This window comes from Rousettus aegyptiacus, unplaced genomic scaffold (assembly GCF_014176215.1).
Source record: "Rousettus aegyptiacus isolate mRouAeg1 unplaced genomic scaffold, mRouAeg1.p scaffold_m13_p_2, whole genome shotgun sequence".
In the NCBI taxonomy this organism is placed as follows: Eukaryota; Metazoa; Chordata; class Mammalia; order Chiroptera; family Pteropodidae; genus Rousettus; species Rousettus aegyptiacus.
Genome location: NW_023416295.1, coordinates 138,870,730 through 138,893,190, shown reverse-complemented (window position 1 = coordinate 138,893,190; position 22,461 = coordinate 138,870,730).

Genomic DNA, 22,461 nt, shown 5'->3' with positions numbered 1-22,461 from the left:
TTCTATACTATTCCAATATTTACCTTAATTTACATTTACTTTTAAATATTTACGAAATATCCCAAAGAAAACCAAATAAAAATAACACCCAGGAACCATGCTTTTTACCTTTATTTCTATAACTGAAGAATCCCATCTCTACGACCTTCCATTTTATTTTATTTTTTTACTTATTTTACTTTTAAAGTAAAGAGCTATATTTACTGTAGCATTTTAATATTTATTAGGAATGTAAAAGTGTCATGATTAATAAGTGTCCTTTTAACTGCTAATATTTTCATTGGGAGTTATATTTTGGTTAGCTCACTGGTTATAATTGTATAAGTTTTGAGTGGTTTAACTAATTACACTTTTCCTCATAAATTCTATTATTTTTAACATGTGATTTTATAGAATACATTTTTTTTCAGGAACACAGGTTATTTGAGAAATGCTATATATATATATATACACACATATATATGTATGTATGTATAAAAATTACATACAGGGAACTAATTAGGTTGGTATCCATCTCTACTTTCGCCCTCAAAAGCAGAACGAAATAGCATTTTTCCTGCTCATATCTAGTCATTCCAGCTTGTGATCCACCTGACTCTCTGAATTTTGTTGTTATTGTTAAAAATAATGTGAGTTCTTCTCTGTCTTGGCCTTCTGACTTTTCAAATAGCTCAAAAATTCATTTTATACTTTTTCTGATAAACTGCATTTGTCTGCTACTTTCTCGCTTACCAAGAACATGCTTAAATATGATGTTATAACTCCACAATCATAATAAATTGGGTTTTGTTTTATTTGTTCAAATATTTAGCAAGATCTTTGAGAATATGCAGGATAATGTGAACCAGATAAAGGTCTTACAGCAGAATCTTAGGGACACCATAGCCTCTTTAGCTGGCATCACTATAGTCACAGCTGTGGGTTAGTAATGTTACTTCCTGGTTAAGAGCGTGGCATGGAGAGAGACACCTGGGTTCTAATTCTGACCTCACAATATCCGAGCCAAGTGATCTGGGCCTAATTCTTTATCCTCTCTAATCCTGTCTGTCTAAAAAAAAAAAAAAAAAAAAAAAGGTTCATCTTCCTCTTGAGTTTATTGTAACATCTACTGTGATATTAGTTGAAATAATGCACATAAAATCCTGAGCATGTACCTGACACATAATGAGGAAAAAAGAAAGATTAGCTATTATTAGCATCGTATGAACTTTCGAATGCATAGTTGGGGGAGTTTTGTGAACTTCTTAAGAGTAATCTCACTACTGGGTAAGCCCCAAAACACAGCCACTCTTTAATATAACAAATAATAGAGCACAAATACATAGATTTGTGTTGTGACCTTCATTTTAGGAATAACAGTTTTCTTTTATATATCATTACAGTCATTTAAGTGTTCTTTTTATTACATTTATAAGAACTCGAAATAAGATCTCTTGGCTTCATGTTTCCCCTTCCCTTCATATGCAATATTGAAAGTTAATTTCTCTTACATGCTTGCTTTTAACTAAACATCGTTTTGCCCTCACCATCACCCCAACTCTTAAAAGCACTTATTCTCACACAAAATGGCTTGCTGTCACACAGGCACACTGATATTAGCAGTTTGAACAGTCACTGTTAAAACAGCAATGGAATTCAGGAGATTTTGCAGTCCTTTACATACGTGTTACCAAGGAAACCATCTATGTGTTAGCTCACAGTCAGGCTGGCTTTTGTTTTTTGTTCATATCAGGAAAAAATTAGAAATCCCACCAGTACAAGAATGCAAGTAATAGAAGGGCAAGTAGGCTTTTCAGTATCAACCAAAATTCATTTTTAAGCTTAATAAAAATGCATTTGAGATTTTAAGTTTTATAGTCAGATAGTTTACAGAGAGCAGGGAGCTCACCATAGAGCCAAGAGGAATTGTGGCTGATTTATTTTCATTTCCGGCATGATTGCTATCATGAAGGTACCATCAGGTGATAGATGGAAAGGCAGAAGACTGGCTCCTTACCCTAAATTCACCCTTAACATCTTGAAGTCTCAGTTTTTTTTTGGTATAAAATGGGCACAAGATACCTTCTCTGCTACCTCAAGGTAGAAAATGGATATGAAATACATTGTAAACAGCCCAAAAGTTAGGAAAATACAAAGCCAAATTATTTTTTAAAGGAATTAAATTGGACATTTTTAATCATATTTTAAGAACAAGAAAAAATAATTAGTAGAGATTCCTAAGACTAGAGATTTAGAACTTTATTTGTAATGAGGCAGTCCAGAGCAGAGGATTAAGACCTAGAGATTACAACAGTCTCCCAGCTGTAGTTTCTAACTCAAGTTGTTCTCTGCTGTAGATTATTCTTAATGTTTCTGACAGACTCATTCTAGCATTGTCTTGATCAATAACTTATACAGAGGGATATAATTCAAAGAAAGAAAGCAAATCGTACATTTCAAGGACAGGATGGGGTGAGGAGCCTCCAATTGCTCAGGTCCAGCTCGATGACCTCCTCCAACAGGAAGATGAATAGATCACTAAGAAAAAGCAATGTTATTGTTGCAGTGATGATCTGATCCTTGAATTGCATATGAGTTTAGACAAAAATGCACTCCATTATTTTTAGCATTAATTCTACAAAGCATTCTTTAAATTTGGAACCTAGGTTTTTAAAAGATAATGACTGAAAAATTGATAATAACCTCTTTAGGTGGCAACATAAATGATTCTGAGAAAGCAGATGTTGTCAGACTAACTGAGCATCCAAGTACTTATGAAGGGCCTACTATATGTTCAGCACTATTTGTCTTTTGAAGCGAATGTTTAGGTTAAAAATGCATATTCCATAGCTAATGGAGTAGAAATAATCGTGGCTTGATTTTAGGGTAAGATAAAGTGTACCTGCTAAGAATGAAGGCTACATGCTGAAAATGAAAAGTCATGAGGCTGAAGAGACTGAGATTAGATCATGAAGAATTTTCTAAAGCAGGCATACAATGAGTACCACCATTTTAGATAACCTAGATTAACTTTTAGGGTGACTTTTTGAAAAAGCAGTTGATTATTAAGTCAGACGCTCAAATAGAATGGTCTCAACATGATGACATACTTGATTCCTTTTGGAAATTAGCATGAGATATTTATATTATTCAACTGGAGTTTCGAACATAGGGGTGGAATATCTGTGGTCAATAGAATTTTATAAGAAAACTTCCCTCGCAGGATTTTCAAGCTAAGAAAGAGATAAAAACACTTGGAATACTTTTTGATGTTTTCTTTTCCCTGTCTCCACTATGTACCTTACTGCCATGTATGATTCCTCAAAACTTCTATGCTCTCACAAGTCCCTACACCATTGTATTTGGGCATTTTTCAGCCTTAAATGCCCCTCCCCTTGTCCCAGCTGAAGAATTCTTTTTCTTATCTTATTTTCTGTTCTCTCACAATGCTTTATTATGCAAGCCCCAATTAGAACATTTCCACAATTTAGAAAATATTTTGCATGTCTTATCATCAAATTTTGAGCTCCCTGACAGAAGTTATCATGCATATTTATTCTTCTTTCCTCATAACTTAGTACTATGCTTCACAGGTAGTAGTGAATAAATGTATGTTATGTCATGTAACAGTTTAAAATGGCTTTACTTTCCATTGTAAGGAAATTATGACATAATAATTTGTCACAAATAAAATTGTGATACATAGGATAATTATGACGCAAAACCATAGGCATTATTAAAAAGAAAGGGCATTATATCTAATGAAAGGACTGCAAGAAGAGATTTCGAATAGAATGTAAAGAAGGCAGAGAAAGCCACAGTCAAATTAAGACCAACTTGAGATCAGTTCAAGACTCTGAAATTCAAAGAGAGTAAAGCCTGTAGATAATGCAAATCTGTAAGTTATAAATATTTTCTCTCAGAATGGTGGAGATTAGCATGAAAAATAGAAAAACAGTTTGTGCAGTCAAAAGTGTGCAAGGAAATTGAAGTTGGCACAAATCCGATGAACTGGCATATTTGGAATCCTGGAACTTCACATGGTAACGGTACATAGGAGTATGCTCTTATCAAACCACAGTAATTAGTTTGTCATATTTCTTGTGACTTTGCATTTCCAGCTAAACCATCTTTTGCTGATGCTAATCTTGAATTTTTTGAACTTCAATATTTAAGCGACCCCAGCACTCAAAATTTGCTCTAAGAGGAAACTAGCCAATCAACACACTGCAGAAATACTCTAATAACAAAGAATTACTATCTTTCTGTTGTACCTGGTACAACTTAGTTCCCTGTTTGTTTCATAAGAAATTACCACAAACTTAACGGCTTAAAAGACAACAAATTATCTTACAGTCTGTAGGTTAAAAGTACAACATAGGCCTTACTGGGTTAAAATCAAAGTTTAACAGATCAGTACTCCTTCTGGAAGCTCTAAGAGAAAATCCATTTCTTTGCTTTTTCCTAGGTTCTAGAGGCTACCCACAATCTTTGGTTCATGGCCGCCTTCCTCTATCTCAAGGCCAGCAATACAGTAACTCACTGATCCTACTTCCATTGCTATATCCCTTTCTCTGACTCTCTCTTCTGCCTCCTTCCTCTGCTTTCAAGGACCCTCATGTTATATTGGGTCCACCCTGAGTAACCCAAGATAATCTCATTATTTTAAGGTTACATACTTTGAAAACTTAATTCCTTTGCAATTTTAATTTCTGTTTGACATGTAACCCGACGTATTCATGGGTTCCACAGTTTAGGATGTAGATTTTTTTTTTGGAGGGACCATTATTCTGCCTCACATACGTGGTAATGGGAACATTTTTAGCCCCACTCATAAGCAACATATGGCTTCAAGGGGGTCCAGAGCTCAGGTGGTCAGTGACGTCAGGAAAATTTCCTTCTGGCCAGAGTTTGTAGATCTAAATGTAAGTTAATCAGTTACCATATTCCTCAACTTCGTATATGATGCAAAAGGGAAACATCTCTATCAAACAGTTTTTACCTAACCTTGGCCATTTCCTGTTAAAAAATGTATATTCCTAAACAATATTTTTCAGAATTTTCGTAAGGTATTTTTTTAAAAAAAACAAACAAAATGTTGTAGAAAGACTTTCATTGTTGACTTAATTGATCTAGAAATAGACCTGCAAAGTATTTCTAGTGCTAAATAGGGCACAATTATATTTGCCATCTTCTTGACAGAAAAGTGATATTAAGATCATTATCAATATAAAAAATTATGTTGGACCCATTATTAATTTTTGTTTAAAAATCTATTGTACTATATTTAATTGTATTTGAAAAAATCAAAGGAGAAAAAAAGAGTCTCAATCTCTGGAAAGAAATCACAAAGAATTAATAGGGTCTTCATAATTAAATTAAAATAAAATCCTATATTTGAGAAAGGTTATTAAAATCAAGTTATAATGTAGACATAAAGGGAGTTCTTTGGAAGAGTCATCATATAGTTAATCTACTGGAACTGAAAGCTCAAAACAGCAGGCCATGTTTGATCTTGGTTGGATAAAGTTAAAGTAGATAGATAGACATAAAGCAGAATGCTCAAAAACAAAAGGAAGAGGTTATGGCAATTATTATCTATGTGTTCTAATAAGCAGTCACGAGTTAGAAATATGATTTTAAAAGTAAATAAATTATTTGTTAATGATCTGTTATCTAAGTAAAATAATAGTAACTTTCAAATTGAAGTCCATTACTTATACCGATCTATTCATTTAATAATAGCTATCTAAGAAGAAAAAAAATAAATAATTAAAAAATCCACAGTATTTAGTAAATCTATAACTGTACAGCCATCCAATTATATTTGATATTTCAAATTAACATGACATTGGCCTTATCTTCACAAACTTAATAGTTTGATGATTTGACATTAGTATGGATAGTAATCAGAAAAATATACAGCTTAATAATGTCAACAGAGATAATGTACCATGAAGAACACAAGTCAGTATAACTAATATGTACTAGTACATTTGAGACTGCAAAAACATAACCACACTCTTACAAACTTAATTCAAAGAATGTTATTGTAGGAAAGAAGAGCTAAAATCAACCTTAGGAGCTGCACATCCGGATGTGACAAAACACTGAAATATTCAGATTAGTGTAGTGACTGTAGCAGCCTTCCAATCCCAGCAAACTGCTCAGAACCTTTGCGCCATAGTCCAGTTACCACCTTTATAGTGACTCAAGTGCTCTCTACCCGCAATGCTATCTACCCCATGTTTTCTTCTTAGTGCCTTCTCTGCTCGTATTTTAGCTTTTGTCTTGCTCTTTGTGTATCTTTCATTCCTGTTCTCCAAGAAGAGAATCTGAGGGCTCCAGTACAGGTGCCCTCTTCTCATCAAGACAGATGACAGCTTCTGCAGAGCTCTTATAGTGGCTTATTTCAAGAGTCTCTGTTTGTCTGACTTTAGGTCCAATCCACTGTGACCAGGGATTTGATTCATTTTGCACAAATGTGAAAGGAAGTACCTGTGGCTTTTTTTTTTTCTTACAGAAGGATGTAAACATGGCAGGACATCAGAGAGCTTTATTTTGCTCATATATAATGAATATTCTATGGAATTTTGTGAGTTGCGATAGGCTAGAATTTTAGAATTCTCAGAATAATGACCTTTCGAACTTAATATTCACATCCTAACCAGGTAGAACCATGATACAATTGAAGCAGGGTGTGCATGTGTCACGGTAGGGCGCATTATTCGTTCACTCTTCCATTATTGGGCATTCGTTGAAAGGTGGCTATTATTCTTTATGCTGAGAATACAGTGATGGACTAGGTACATTATTTTAGAATTTCCTAAGCCAAAAGAAAGTTCAAAATCTAATGGAAGAGACAAACTCTAAACAAATATTACTAAGTGCTATTTTCATATGCTGCCACCATCAGTCATGTCCAAACCGTGTGCATCTATATCTTTATACCTTGGTTTCCCTCTGTAAATGTGTATCGATGACCCATGCTCCGGCTAGGACTAGGTCTTCAGGTTGTGCGCTGGGTCCCCACTCCCAGCTCAGCATCATTGCTACAGATGTCCCTTCTCTCTCCCAACTCATCATTTCCTCCCTCTCCATTTGACTATTTTCATTAACATTAAAAGAGATTGTCATTCTTCATATCTTAAGAAAACAAATGTTCTCTTGTCCTGTCCCTTCCAGCTATAGCCCAACTTCTACACTCCCAATTACAGCAACATTTCTCCAAAGGATGGCCTTACATTAGCTTTAAGGAAACCTAGAAAATCATTCTGGGCAATCATGAGTCTAGTTAAAACCTGATAGTTCTATTATCGAGAAAGAAGAGGAAAATAGATATTTGGTAAAAATTAACTCACTCTCTGACCATTTTGCCATCACCCAAAGTAATTTATGAATCTTTTTCTCAAAAGAAAATAATGATATCCTCCATTAAATTTGGGCAGGTAAAATTTTCTCAAGTATCTAATCTATTTATATATGTATATATGTATGTATGTATGCATGGATGCATGTATGTACTCTCATCTATTTGACTACCTACCTACCTATCATCTGTCTATTTATGTATCAAATTTATCTACTTACCTATATATCCATCTAGTTATTAAGTTAGCCAATTATCAGTTTTTTAAAACCACATCACTGCTTCCAACATTTCCTGGGCAGTCCACTTCTCAGATTTTTTTTTTTTGTTATAAAGTTAGGAAACATGCTTAGAATTAATATAAGGGCTGTATAAGCATTGAAACTGTATAAAGGATATTGTCATTGCTTGGCACATAGGATTAACCAACAAAGATTTGAAATCGTGTGGTGACAGCCAAGGCCTCTCTTTTGCTGCATAGTGTGCTTGGAACTAGTCAGATAAATACTTTTGATAAAGGCAAAACTGTTCATATGAATCTGGTGCAGAAATACAAGAATATCTCATCAGTACCAGAACAGTTCCCTGATGAGAGGCATCCATTTACAATGTTTCCCATTTTGAGCTGTGTAAAGAAATTGATTGATCTCTATTATTATCCATAAATTTTATATTCCTTTTTATTTGCAAGAAAATGCGAGTAATTAGAAGTAGAGATCATGATTTCAGAGGATGACTTTATTTTTCTTGAAATTAGCAAGCAAGAGCTGAAAGCCTCTTTCTCCATTAATCTTCTGTTCATATTTAGTACACTTAAAATAAATAATAAGTACATTGCTATACCCAGATGTCATAATTCCAGACCACAAAGAATCGGTCTGAGTTATAAAGTATAGCAATGACTAATTTTAGCCTGCAGTCAGGGTGTTACAAATATTATCAACGTAAGTGTTAAAAGTATTGAAGTTGATGGCGAGAAGTTGCCCTGCTTCTTTGGATATATGTCACAGAGAAAAGGGACACGATGTCCCAAGTAGCACGTGAAAAAGTGGAGTATCCAAGAGTGTACCAGCCTATACTCTAGGGAATAAGGTAAGAGAAAAGTTTTTTCAAGATAAGAGTTTAATTACCCAGGTTTGGTGAAATGCAGAATTTCAACTTGTGTACTTGTTCAGAAATTTTTATTGTAAACTGGACTCAGAATGATTTTTAAAACATCGCTTCAGAGATATAAAGAATCTAAACCTCACAGAAATCTTAAGAAAAAAAGACTTATTCCTAGTGTTTTTTAATAATTATTAACACATTTTACAAAATTATTTGTAAAAACAAATCTTACAGAGTTCTGGGTTTTTTAAGTTTAATGTTATTTCTCATGGAATACAATTATCAATTTGGCCTCGATAATAAATGAACAATATAACATTTGTTCTGTTGTCTTAATACCACCTAAGTAGCTATTTGAATATTTTTTTAATTATACAGAAATTACCAAATCATAGAGTCTCCATGTTCTCCCTTTAGTTGATTATTAATAACACTACTAATATTAACAAATGATTTGTCTTAAATATTTGCATGTGAAATTTTGCTTTTACAGTTGTTATATAAGAATCAGTCTCTCATCTGCACTAATTCCTCATTTTGTATTTCAAAGTAAGAACCTCCATTCTTTGAACTAAATGGAGAGTTTCCACTATCCTTTTTAATTCACTCCTCCTTAAAGGAAGAGAGCCTTCAAAATTGGAGAACTGAGCATACAGAATTATTTCCATCTATTTATTATTATCATTATTATTAATTTTATACCTGTCAGGAGGCAGAGAAGATGCATTTGGCTTAATTTCTGATGCCATGTGGTAACTTATACTGAGATCATGACCCAAGAATGTCTTCTAGAAGTAGGTCTGGGAGAGTCTACCTTCCTTGACCACTCTACTGTCTTGTCTATGCGGGTATAAGACAGTTACCCTTCTTGTTTCCAAGGTATAGAACAGCTGTTGCTAAGAAACCTCTTCTGACTCCATACCTAAATCACATTTTTAGTAGTTTGATCTCATTTAGTGCTAAGTTGCAGAATCAAGGATAATAAGAGCTACTCATAATTTATTTATTTTTATGTACATAATCACAAGCACATTTCTCCTCCTTTTTCCTCATAAATTTATACAGAAGCAAACTAGTAATGGTAAACATTTTAATTCAATCCTAAAATTATAAGATATAAAGGTCTAATGAGGATAGAGATAGAATAAGAATGAACATCACTGTAAGAAACACAGTGACAGATGGAATTTTTGTGTCTTCCTATTGGGAAGAGGATAAGTTACATGGGAGAGTTATATTATGCTAGTTAAGAAAGTTTATTTATTTTTATTTTTGTCATTGCTGACATTGATAACTTCATTGATATAAGCATATGTATGAATGCTATGCAAACAAGGGGACTGACTGTATTATAAAGTAGAAGCACATCCATTCCATTTTCTTCAATGTTCCTCTCTGTGTTACAGGGGATGGTAGGTTAAAGTACTTCTCCCTTACAGCTAGAATTCTGGATACTCTTTTGGTTTTGCGATTTATTCACATAAGGTTTGGAAAGTGGGAATGAGATAGAGACCATCTTAGTGGCTATGACAGCTAATAAGAATCATCCAACAGTGAAAAACGTGTAACGAGATGTGAGGCAGTTATGATGTCAGCAGTAGGGGTAGAAGAACCAATCATAGCTTCTCATTTCTAGGTCACAACTACCGTGTTGTGATCTGGAAACCAATTGTCCTTGGAAGCCCTGAAACTTGCATCTCTCCTATCCTTCAAACAACTTTGTAAGCACCTTTATTCTCTCTATTGAGTCTCCTTCTACATTGTTAGATCAATAAGAATACAGATGATTATGGATTTTGCATTATAGTCATTTCCACAAATTATAATTAAATAATTGTGTGGTTCCCTGGAGTATATTCAGATATTTTCTTTGGGGTTTGTGTAATAATTTCTCGTTTCTCTACCTATCATGCAAGCCTTCCAATTATAAATGAGGTTGAAGAGATTATAAATTTTCCTGTTTTCACAGAGATTATCATTCAGCTGTCCTTTGTTCACAAGAAGGTTCTGACTGAGAGAAAAGAAAGATGAAAGCCTGTTATGTTATTCATAGTCTTATAATATTCTCTTTGGTAATTTATGCAACACAGATTTGTAACATTAAAGGAAAATGTCATCGAATTTATGTTTCACGTGTGTGTGTGTGTGTGTGTGTGTGTGTGTGTGTGTGTTGGAGTCCATAAACAGAGAAATTTTCTGAATATATTCTCCTGCACCATATTCAAACCTGAAGTTGAAAAATGCAGTTTCTTAATTTTTAAAATAATATCTTTTGAGGAATTTGAGGTCCACATTCCTCTGTAACAAAGAAATATCCCTATATGCTTCTGTGACCTTTGACAAATATCATAGCTAACTGGTCTTAGTAGCAGCAGGATTTATTTCTTTCACAGAGGTTTGTGTTCTGCCAGGTGAAAATAATCACTAAAGCTAAATGCCTCGGATCTTTTTAAAAAGTGTTTGGCTTTTTATTTTGCTTACTCTGGCTCTGAGTGATTGATTGGTTGGGTATCCCACCAAGTCAGAATAGAAAGGCAGAGAAATGTTTGTGGTGGGATAAACTCTGACTAGTTCTAGATCTTTCTTGGTTTAAAAATGATGTCAACTTTGTAAATAAACCACCAGGAATTTCAAGATTTTACTTGTAAGTATGTTGCAAATTCTAGTTTCAGGGTGTTTTCTTTCTCTGTTCTTGTACTCTCTGAAAACTGCTGATTCTTGAAATTCTACAAAAATTTAGTCAAATTGAAAAATCTGACTCTTTTAGGGATCAAGAAAAATCTGGAGCTCACCTATTTGGTTGGAACACATCACTGATGAGTCCTAGCAGACTCTTTATGTCATGATCTGTAGATATAGCTATGACTTGACTCACTCCAGCACTTACAAAACCTGGCAGGGAGAGGTAATAGTAAGTAGAATCCTATATCTAGAAAAATTGTCCTTCAAAAGTGAGAGAGAAATTAAAACATTTTTAGATAAACAAAGGATGAAGGAATTTGTCATCACTAGACATGCCGTGCAAGAAATGCCAAAGGGGGTCCTGCAGGTTGAAATGAACTAGATAGAAACTCAAACTGTATGAGGAAATGAAGATTTCAGTAAAGGTAAATACCTTTACAACAGCTAGCATTATTGTAACTTTGGCTTGTAACTCTACTTTTGATTTTCTTCATTATTTAAGACAAATGCATTCAAATAAATGATTAGTCTAAAACCTAGTATTATTGTAAATTTGGTTTGTATCTTTACATTTTGTTTTCTTCAAAAAAAGTCTTTTTGTTTTATTTGAGACTGATGCATTAAAATTTTGTATAGTCTATGTTTTGAACACAACTGTATAAAGATATACATTTGTGTCATCAATGACTGAATGGGGTTGGGGCTGGAGATATATAGATACAAAGTTTTTACATACTATGGAATTTAAGCTGGTTTAAATTCAAATTAGAATGTCCTACTTTAGCATTTTATCTGCAAACCCATGGTAACCATAAACAAAATAACTATAAAATTTATTTTAAAAATGAAAAGAGAATTAAAACGTTTCACCAGAAAAAAATGAACACAAAAGACAGAACTGCAGGAATTGGGGAGCGAAAACTATAAGGCATTTAGAAAACAAATAACAAAATGACAGAGATAATTCCTTTCTCATCAGTAATTATTTTAAATGTAAATGAATTAAACTATTCAATCAAAAGGCAGAGACTGGCAGAATAAATTAATAAAACATGATTTAACTACATGCTGTCTAAGAGACTCACTTTTTATCCAAAAAAACAAATATATTGAAAATGAAAGGATGGAAAAAGATTTTTCACTCAAATAGTAAACAAATAAAAGCAGTGGTGAATATACTAATATCAAACAAAATAGACTTTGAATCAAAAAAGTTTATAAGAGAATAAGAAGCACATTATAAAATGTTCACTACATCAAGAAGCTATAATAATTATAAACATTTGTACACTTAATAAGCTATCAAAATGTAAGAAAAAAATTGACAGAATTGAAGGGAGAAATAGGTCTATAAAGACTTCAACACATCACTGTCAATAATGGATAGAACCTAGAGAAGATAAGAAAGGAAGATAATAAAGAACTTTAACAACACAATAAACCCAGTAGTTCTAACAGACATACAGAACATGGTACCCAACAAAACCAGAAAACGTATTTTTCTCAAGTGCACATGGGATAGTCTCCAGTAGACCATTTGTTAGGACACAAATTAAGTCTCAATAGATTTAAAAAGAGATATCATACAAAGTAAGTTCTTTAAACACAAAAGGATGAAGTTAGAAATCAACAAGAAAACAGGAAAATTTACAAATTTGTAAAAATTAACACTCTTAAACAACTAATGGATAAAGAAGAAACTACAAAGGAATTTAAAAAAATACTTAGAGATGAATGAAAACAAAACCGCAAAATACCAAAAACATATGAGACACAGTGAAAGCAGTGCTGAAGAAAAAAAAAAAAACAATTATAGCTATAAATGCTTACATTAAAAAGAAGAAAGATCTCACATCAAAAATCTAAATTTACAACTGGAGGATCTAGAAAGATGACAAACTAAACCTAAAGCTAGCCAAAAGAACATAATAAAGATTAGAGCGGAGATAAATAATGTCGAGAATAAAAAAAAAAAAAAACTGTGAAAATCCATGAGACCAAAAGTTGATTCTGTTTAAAGATTTACAAAATTGACAAACCTTTAGCTAAATGGACCAGGTAAAAAGAGAAAACCCAAATTACTAAAATCAGAAGTGAATGTGGGGACATTACTGCTGTTTCTATAGAAATAAAAGGGATTATAAAGAAGTACTATGAACAATTGTACATCAACAAATTAGACAGCCTAGATGAAACAAAGAAATTCCTAGAAATACAATACCTACCAAGACTGAATCATGAAGGAACAGATTCAGTAATGATAATTAGCATGGAAATTAAATGGTGAAAGCAGAGATTCTTCCTTTGTTTCTGACTTAAAGAAAACATCTTTACCATTGAATATGTTTTCTATGGGCTTTCATAAATAGCTTTTATTATTTTAAGGTTAATTCTTTATAACTCTAGTTTGTTAACGTTTTTATCATAAAAGGATGTTGGATATTTTCAAATGCTTTTCTGCATTAATTGAGATGATCATGTGATTTTTATCCTTCACTAGTAGATACATAAGAATGGATCTATTTTACCCATTTTTTTGAGCTTCTTCAACCTGAAATCTAATATAATTTCATATTAGAAAATTATCAGCCATTATCTTCTCTTGGACTCTTTTTTTTCCAACTTTCTCTTTATTAATAATTCTGGAATTTTTATTAGTACATGTTAATTTTTAAATTTTATTAGTTTCAAGTATACAATATATTTATATAGTTTATAAAACGATTCCCCTTAATTGCTTTCTATTATATGTTAAATTTTTATTCACTATCTTTTGTGTCCTCATCTTACTTTATTCTGTATAAACAGCTAAATCTGTTTTCCAATTTATTCTCCTTACCTGGTTGAATTTAATGTTCCATATGATAAATCCCTCGAGTTCTTAATTTTGATAACTCTCATTTTTAGAGATTTCATTTGGCTCTGTTCCACATTTAGTTGTTTTTATTTCCACACTGCTCACATTGTGCATTTTATTTCTTCTTGTATTTCTTTAATAACTTTAAACACTAATATCTGAGAGGCATATTTAGATCATCTTATCCCTAGTTTTTCAAATACAAGTTTTCACATTTGTTGATTCATATTGCACTGTAAATAATTTTCATGTGTAGTTTGAATTTTTTTTTTTTTAGTGTAATCTCATCTTTAGTAAGGATGAATTTTCTTTGTGGGAGTCTCATGTGTTGCGGGCCGTAGATTCTGCTGAGACCAATGATAACTTACTAACTTTTGGCTTCCTACCTCATGAGTAGTAAACATTCAGACCTCACAGCATCTGATTTGGAATTGGGATTTTCATTTCTCTAAGGTTACATTCTTTCTGTTTATAAACCTGGCAACTGGGATGTTTCCTAATGTTTACCTGGATCTATGGTTTTTCTAAGCCAATTTCCAGAGACATTGTAGCCAATAGTGACATCTAATTCTTTTTTTTTTTTTCTTTGCAGAGGGTTCAGTTATAGCTAACTAACCATCTTCTGTGAAGCCAAAACCACAGCTCCTGTTCCAACATGAGCAACAATCCTCCCACCTGTCAACTTCATTCCAGATTCCACACCTCTGAGCTATTTCAGTAACTGCCTGATGTTCTCCCATTATGTCTCCCCTTCATTTATAGCAATGAGAAAATCCCATTTCTTTCTTCCTGGTGAGTTTGGCAATGCGTTCTCCTAATGTATTTTTCTCTAGAATTCAGTATTTTTTCTGTAGAAGTACAGTATTTATAGAAGGAGCTTTGTAGCAATATAGAACAATTCAATAGTGTTAACCAAGTTTGCCATGTATGATCTTTACTCAATAATTAACATTGTCATATTTGTATATCATTGATCTTCTATTGTATCACATTTACTGGCTTAAAACTATTTAATTATATTTATATGTCTGAATTTATCCAACTAAATCCTCATCTTGATTGTTTCCAGTGTTGCTCTTTCACATGTTTTCTCATACAAATATTGCATTATATAATTTTTTCACACACTTCGGTAGAAAAAAATATAAAAAGAAATACATGAAATAATGACAAAGCAAAACAAAATCCCAGAAGTTTCTAAAAATAAATAACAATAGTTAAGGAAAGAGTTAATACATGTGAAAGTACCAAAATTTTTTATTCTCTGTGGCAATGTCAAAGGGGTTTAGCTATATCAAAGGGTTTTTTTTTTTTTTGAAATAGGTTTGTTGGTTTGTTTTTGACAGCTACGAGTGGCTCAGAAAATGAAAGAATATTGTAATAAACCAGGACCAAATTTCTTTGCTGGCACTGCATCTCAGAATGATAACTCTATGCTCTCAGAAAAACATTAATATGATTGAAGCATACATCACTTTCTCTATTTCTTGCTGCTTTCTATTTTGAGGTGCCTAGTAGATGGTAACATATTTCATCCTGAAAAACATCACTTTATCAGTCTTGAAAAGGGGTAGCAATTGTGATTAGGGCATCTTACCTGAAACTATGGTAAACTTATTGGAACTAATCCCCCGAAGTGTTTATAACAACACAAAAGCTAGAGTAGCTTATCAAAGCTGAGGCAATCTAGCACTCTTTACAATTTCCAGAACTTTCTTTCATCTCAGAAGCAGTGTATTTCCATTAGACTGAATAGATATAGAAATATAAAAACTTACAGAAGCAGCAGTATAAAATATTTTTTTAAATAAAATAAAACAACAAGGTAACTGCAAAGAGCACAACACATAAAACCAAGAATAATATGCAATATTTAAGACAAAAATTGCTAAAAGAGACAAAGGAGGGAAACAGATTCTTAACATTAATTTTCTTGGTGGGAGAAAATCAGTGACATTCATTGGAAACCAATTTTTTCACTTATCATTAAGGTTTTTCTTCATAAACTGACAGTAGACCCAAGTTCTCAATATTATTTTCTTTCTGCTCATAGTGGTCTGTGGAGGGCCGATCTTCTAATATATTTTAAGTTAAAGATCATGTACCTTATTTTCTATCGAAGGTCTTAGTTTTACTCTCACAGATAAAGGAAAGCTAGACTGCTTTCAGCTATCAATTGGTTAACTGACTTTATTGCCAGACCTTCAAAATCTTCTTGCTTACTTCCCAGTTTAATTAGGTCCTTATAGTGTTACATGAAATATAGCACTGCTTAATCCTTGGTACATATACAATCAAACCAAGCAGAACTGAGTCATAGCTTTTTATTTGATCAGTAGAGCTCAGACAGGTCAAGTGACTTGCCACGACTGTTACCCTATTCTCCCAAATTTTTTAGGAAAGTTCTCATACAGGACATAAATCCTGACCAAATTTGATATAATAGGAAAATGCACTTTTAAAGGGAAAGTAGACCATCCCCCCAAAAAGAAAGTTTAAAATAAAATTAAAATTTGTATTGTTATTATTCAAAAAAAAAAAAAACTAATAAAATGTACTTTAGGATCAGATTCTACAGTATATATTAGTCTTAGGAGATTGAAGAAGTATGGGATCAGAGAGCTCTAATTTTATCCCCGGCTTTGCTTGGAGAAATTCTGAAAATATTCCTACTATAAAATAACCCAGAATCCACACACTGATTTAATTTGTCTGGGGTAAGGTATGAACATTAGAATGAAAAACAAAACAAATATCAAAAAACTCATCATAGATTTTTTGTGTAGCCATCATTGATAATAACTGACTTCTGTCATTGTAGAAGACTTTGCTGAGGATGTATAACTAAACCCAACCATAAAGAATGGATAGAATTTGGGTTGGTAGATAGAATGGCAGAGTAGAAATTAGGCATTTTATGCCAGCACAAGGAAAGTGTTGTCAGTTTTAATGTTTCCTTATAAAAAGGCATGGCAGCCACGCAGTATAAATTATGCATATTCCATCATTAACACTCCACTTCCATCATAGATCTCATTTAAATTTTTCACTTTCCTCTGATGGTTTATATACAACTTTTCTCTTTTTTTAGGGCCCTGTCATGGAGCAGTCATCTGGACCTCTATCTGACTTCTTTCTACATCTGCCTCAACTGCTCATGCTTTAATCATACATACATACATACATACATACATACATACATACATACATACGTACAGTTAACTCCAAATATTTTTAACTTCTGTACCCAACCTAGATTCCTATGATACTACAACCCAACCACCATACACCATCCCCTGCATCCAGGAAAATGGAATGCCATAGAATATGCTTTAACAAAAACAAAAATCATCCAATACAGAAAGTTCTGATTATAGAGTATGAGTCTTTAATGCCTTTAGTCTAATTCATTTTATCTATAGATTTTAAATTCCTTATTACTTCCAATTTGTGGTCCCCATTCTCCTTAAATATTATTTCACTTTTATCTGAACTGCCAATCCCTATACTATTTCAAGGGTCAGCTCCAAATTGTGTTTCTCAGCTCAGTAGTACAGTGCATGTAGAGCTGATTGGGAAAACGCCAAGGTTGAAAAAGCAATGCTGCAGATACCACCTCTAGTCACTGGTTGACACTCAGAAGCATCCCTTTATTAGATAGTCTCTGATTTAAGATCAAAACGACCCTATACCAATATATCCTATTTTCCAGAAGTATTTAGAATTTACTTAATTACTTATTTCAAGTTACTTGTTCTCAAAATTGCTTTTCTTATAGAGTCAGGTCATTTCATACTTATTATTTTCCAAATATGCTCTACATTAACTCTGAAATCTCTCCTGCAGAGCTGGGCCATATAATTATGTTGATTGCATTTGCACTTCTATATTTCCAAAATGCACCAGGTAATTGTAGAGGTGCAGCAGAGCCTATGCTAGGTTCAGATTCATTTGGTGTGCTAATAAAAGGTTTAACCCTTTTGTATTGGCAGCTTAGTAGCTCTTTCTGCATATGTGCCTATATTTTGTAGCATAAAGAAAATTCCTGTCATTGGAGCTAAATTAATCATCAAAACAGGATTATTGATGGCATTTTTGTAAGATTAACATGCTCAGATTTGCTGTTTCTTTCTCACTTGCCACCAGAGACGGTCATCAAAGCAAACCTAAGTGGAAAATAGAACATTTTATAGGACCCACCAAACACAAAGGAAATCATATTTCAAATGCAAAATCTTCCGGTGTCTGTTAGATATGGCGAATATGACATAGAAATTAGATACGGCATGGCTTCTCTCAATATGTAAAAAACTCTCCAAATTAATAATAGCTTCACAATTTTACATCTAGGAATTTCTCCTAAATATTCAAACATGGATATGCAATTAACTTCATTGAAGCATTATTTGTAATGATAAAATCTGAAATAAACTTAAATGCTGATTTATATGAGATTGCTTATTATATTATGGTATAGCCAAGCAGCTAAGAAAATATGGTACAGACAAGTAAATTATAGCTCAATTGCAGTCATTCATAAATAAGTAAATAAGTAAATAAATAATCTATCACAAATAATCTTTATCTCTGTGTATAAATAAGATGTGCAATATATTAATTAATGAAGGCTAGTTTCAGAAAAACAAGTATATCGTAATCAAATTTGTGAATTTAGAGGGAAAGAGTATCATAAATGCTTGAAGAGTAATAAATTTTGTGAAATGATATGAAAGAAACTGTGAACAGTGGTTAGCCCTGAAGAGTGACACTTGAGAAATTAGAGATAAGAGGCAGTGATGTACTGTTTACTTTAAACGTATTTTATTTTACTTAAATTAAAAAAATAAATAAATGTTTTGAGCTCTGCTGTTGTCCAAATATTTTACCTAGATCCTTAACCCTGGCTGACCATTCTCTTTGGCCTTGGAACTGCTTGTAAGTTGCATCAATGAAGCATGTTTTCATAGAGACTGATTCTGATGTTCAAATTTCATTTCTTTATTAATAACTGCAGCTCAGGCAAACTAATCCAAGAGCCTGAGATGAAGGTGACCACAGAGTGAAGCAATTAATTCTTGGCAAGAACATATGCATTCACCCTGAGTGCTCAATACAAACGACATTTGCCATATTACCACTGCCAATGCTTTGCATGGGAAAACAGCCTTATTCAAGGATTTCTGCTCTCTTGGCCAAACCAATAGCTGCTTTGTAGCACCCTCTTGGCTCACACTAACAATTACAAAATTTTACATCTGAAAGAGGCCTTGAAAATAATTTAGTTCAGTTTTTTTTTTTTTCCTGTATATTAGGAGTCCAAGATCCATGATAGTCTGATCACTCAGCTAGGCAAGGACAGAGATGAAATTAATATGTTCCCTAACTCCTAGTCAAGTGCTACTGACACTTGATACATGGAATTAGAAATCCATCAATTTCCAAAAATGTAGACAGATAATCATTTTGCCTATTTCTTTTTCTGGTCTTAATTGACCCTCTAACTGAATGGCTTTGGTAAAATTTTAATTTTTGCATAATGACTTATAAGCCCCATGCCTTCAGAAAAATCTGCAGATGTCTATTCTTTTTGGCAAGGACATTGAGGTATAATGGTCAAGTGCAAGGATTGTAGAATCATGGTGTCTAATTTTGAATCCTAGCACAATAATTTACTAGCTGTATAATCTTTGGTATGTTACATAGTCTCTTGGTCTCAGTGTGCTCATATATAAAATGGGAATAAATAGTAATAGCTATTTCATAGGGTGGTTATGAGAATTAAGTAAAATGATACATGTATGGCTAGAAAAGTACCTGGTATATGGAAAGTACTCAATAGCTACTAGCTCTATCACTAATACTATTATTATGACTAGTTCTTGGTTTTTACCTGTTCTCCTATTGTGAGTACTTGATCCAAACTTTCATCTGAATTATTGAAATAACTTCCCAAATTTCTTTCCTGACCACAATCTTTTGTCATTCTTTCTCATCATTACCAGGGCTATTAGCATAAGCTTTATATAATACTAAGTCTGATAATGTTATTTTCCTTGTGAAACCTTTCACTGGCTTCCTATCACCTGGTTAAAATCTAAACTGCCTGGCATGGCACACAGGTGATTTGTGTTCTAAGAGAGCTAATAGGTCATTATAAAACAGTGGTCCCTCCCCCACCTCATGCATAATAAAATTAAAAGGAAAAGAGAATGATAACTTTTTACACTTGTTCCATCATGCCTTATAGTACAGTTTTTTAAATAATGTGATCCAATGGCATTAAAATGTGGTCCTATGCATAAGTTTTAAAGACATGCACATTTTAGGTTCATAAGATATTTAAAAATGATGTCTTTAATTTAACTTAATTTATTGTATTTATATTCAGTAGGTCTAGAGATACTATATGACAATGCTAATGTGATACCACATTTGTTTGGTTAAATTGTGCATTTTATAACGTTTTTCAACATTGTAGGAGGCTAGTGGTAGCACTGAAAATCCTTGTATTGGTATAGTCATCTCTAGCACAGAACTTTCTTCTTGGTTTCAAGTGTTTGCTATAAATCGCCTACTAGTTATATGCACATGGAGATACCACAGATATTTCAAACTTGGCGATTAAATACTGCTCCACCTCCCTTATTCTCTGTCCTTCTACCAAGCATCAACATGTACCTAGTTCCTGCAATCAAAACTCATTTAATGTTTCTCTTCATCTCACAACTCCATCAGTCATAAATTCCTTCCTGATTGCTTTCAGAGCTGTTCTATTCTCTCTTCCAATAATCATTATGCTCATCATGCCTTCAGGTGCTCATCATTTTAGTCTGGGTGATTGCAAAGACCACAAAAATCTTCCTGCCTCTAGGCTCATCCTACTTGAGTCCATTCTCTTCAAAGTTACCAGAGAAATATATCTAAAATATAAATGTGATCCTTTTAGTCCTCTGCTCAAAATCCTTGCTGGTCCTTCCATAAGGCTTTAAGACACAATTTAAATTCCTCAATCTAAGATGTAAGGTCTTTCATAAATTTTCTCTGATCTACCACTATAAACTTACTATTTCCTTAAATACATTCCTGATTCCAAACATATCTAATAATTGTACTTCTCTGAATACTGTGCTGTTTCATGCTTCTATGCCTTGTACTCTTAATCTTTTTATCTGGAATATCTGTATCCCTTTCCTCCTGCCACTCATTAGCTTAACTCTTTTCTACACATTTTTTTAAAGTAGCTTTTTTGTCCCTCCATTTCTAGGAAGACTATTGATCCATCTGATTAAAAGATATTCTGTGAATACCCATTTATAACACCTATCAAACTTTCCTAAAATTAACAGCTCTCTTCTTTTTATTTTCCTCTGGTATATAAGCTTTTTGAGTATAGGGAACACACATTATTTATCTTTGTACTCTCTAATGCATTCATAGTGCCTGGCATTTAGTCTCTAAGGAAATCCTAAGGTCAGCATTGCAGTGGCAGCAAGAGTTAGAGAGCAATTCCCAAAGGAAAGAGAAGCATCCTCCACTTTGAGGAGGATCTGGGCTTAACTATTTTAAGGAAGCTTGGGAGGTTTCCTTGTATTGACACTTGTTTGCATGTGTGTACGCTCAAGAAATATATGTCGCATGAATGCGTGCATGAATGAATGATGAGAACTGAGTTCTACTGGGAAAGCTTTATATCTCTTCCAATATACCAGCCCCTTCTCAGGCTGCATGCATATTTTCAGATTACGTAAGAAGAAGGCTATCCCAGGAGAAGGGTGTGATTCTAAATCCATTACAACATAGACTGTTATTGCACCTACTCACAGCATGTAGAAACAGGTGATTCTCAATATCCACATGAATACCTCAGGTAGCTGCTTAATTCTCAATAGTTCTCATAGACAATGGTGAGTGAAAGATAGACTTTCTCTTCTACTGCAGTGATGAAAGAAAATGGCATTTGTTTAGCCACAAAACACTGTTTTGTTGAGAGTCTTCTTGCTCCCTGTCAGTATTTATTTACCTGATTCCGCACATGAAAATATCAAATCCTAGAAGTTTATTTTTTTTTCCATTCACCTGAGTTAAATGCATCCTATTTTTATTAACCCAAAAGGCTTGGTAAGATAAGAGTGATTTTATAGAAATTACCTAAGCCTTACTTTGGCACAGATAGTGGAGAAAAAAATACTTCTCACAACTGAGTATTCCATCAGAGATTTTGTGAGATATTGAGATCTTTGAAAAAGACTCTTTTTCTTTCTGTACATAAATCTCCTGATGCTCAGGAAAATGGATGGCCTATAAACATTTTGATAAATTTTATTCACTTAAAGAAAAAATAATGTCCAATTCTTATTAAAATGCTAATACAGATACAATGTTTTGTTTAACACCGGCAACAAACAAAACAAAACCAAAAAAAGGAAAGCCCCTTTAATGTTATAACTCTGCAGCCCTCAAATAAAAT